Source organism: Vanessa atalanta, chromosome 15, assembly GCF_905147765.1.
Source record: "Vanessa atalanta chromosome 15, ilVanAtal1.2, whole genome shotgun sequence".
Lineage (NCBI taxonomy): Eukaryota > Metazoa > Arthropoda > Insecta > Lepidoptera > Nymphalidae > Vanessa > Vanessa atalanta.
Window position 1 is genome coordinate 7,776,913 of NC_061885.1, and position 1,241 is coordinate 7,778,153.

At 32.9% G+C, this 1,241-nt stretch overlaps 1 non-coding gene across 1 annotated transcript; it reads left to right on the top strand.

Annotated features, from left to right (window-relative positions):
• Positions 1-774: 774 nt before the first annotated feature.
• Positions 775-847, top strand: Trnat-ugu. Its single transcript has one exon. It is a non-coding gene; the product is annotated as a tRNA-Thr (tRNA).
• Positions 848-1,241: the final 394 nt, after the last annotated feature.

A 1,241-nucleotide genomic window follows, 5' to 3' on the forward strand; every position in this document is an offset into this window, starting at 1 on the left:
TGCTCGTCCGCCAACCTATGCCAAAAAAAAATAAAAAATAAAAGATAAGCTACAATTATCTCTGTCCAAGATTATCTCATAGATAGACCGTCGTTAATGCTATTGGTGAGCATGACCTCATGAAGACGCACTTAGCTCCCATATATATGTTGCCTCGCATCTCGTTAGTCAACATGACGGACCGTGTTTTGTATAATGTACAGGACATCTGTGGATTTGCGTAAGCACTATTTCAGAAGATCGGTCTTCGAATCTCAGCCATTTCTTTCCCAATCGTGACTTATTACTACATATTTATTGTATTTAATATATTGAAAAAATCGTTATTATAAAAAATATACCGTCGTTTTTATCGATTTCGTTTCTAAAGCTATAGTTTTTTCATATAAAAACATATATATAACATATTTTATCTAATCCCAACAATAAAGTAAACGTTCAGTAAGACGTAGAGCGTTCAAATTATTATTATTTTATTAATTATATTCGTTCGACAATATTTAAAATTTTAATTTAAAAAGGATAACTGGATAACATCATAATCATGCATGGAAAATTAGAAAACATATATATTGTTGAAACTAATTAGTTTAGTTATTTTTTTAACTGAATATGTTTAAAATATAAATTAATCGATATTTTATCAAGTGCAAAGCATCTTTTATAATGTCTTCATATTGAAATGCTATAATACAAATAATTAAAAAAAATGTGATTTACGCTATAACATGTAACTTAAACAAAGCGTTTCGCTTTTACGACACGCCACGCGTAGCCTCCATAGCTCAGGGGTTAGAGCACTGGTCTTGTAAACCAGGGGTCGAGAGTTCAAATCTCTCTGGAGGCAAGCATATCAGTAAGAAGCAATTTTTTGCTTTAAAAGAACATTATTTTTCTGAATAAATTTTTTTACATCCATATAATTTCTTTAAATTAAATTACTGTCATACTTAACAATGTTTTTTTGTAATCTTAGTTTAAGACTTAATTAAAAAATGATATTAGTGTAGACACAATTGTATATTCAACAAAAAGAGTTCCAGTCCGAGTGAGCCCCATTTAGTTATGAACGAGTTGTCCATTTGCAACATTTACTGTGCTCTGAGCAACGCTACGAGCACGGCAACGCACAGGTTTTTCCTTCCCTACGAAGCCGGCTCGGCCTACATCATTACGATGCGACGCTTTCCGCCCTGTCTCCGGGGACTTTCCACAGGGTGAATGAATCACGAAGATTCTGC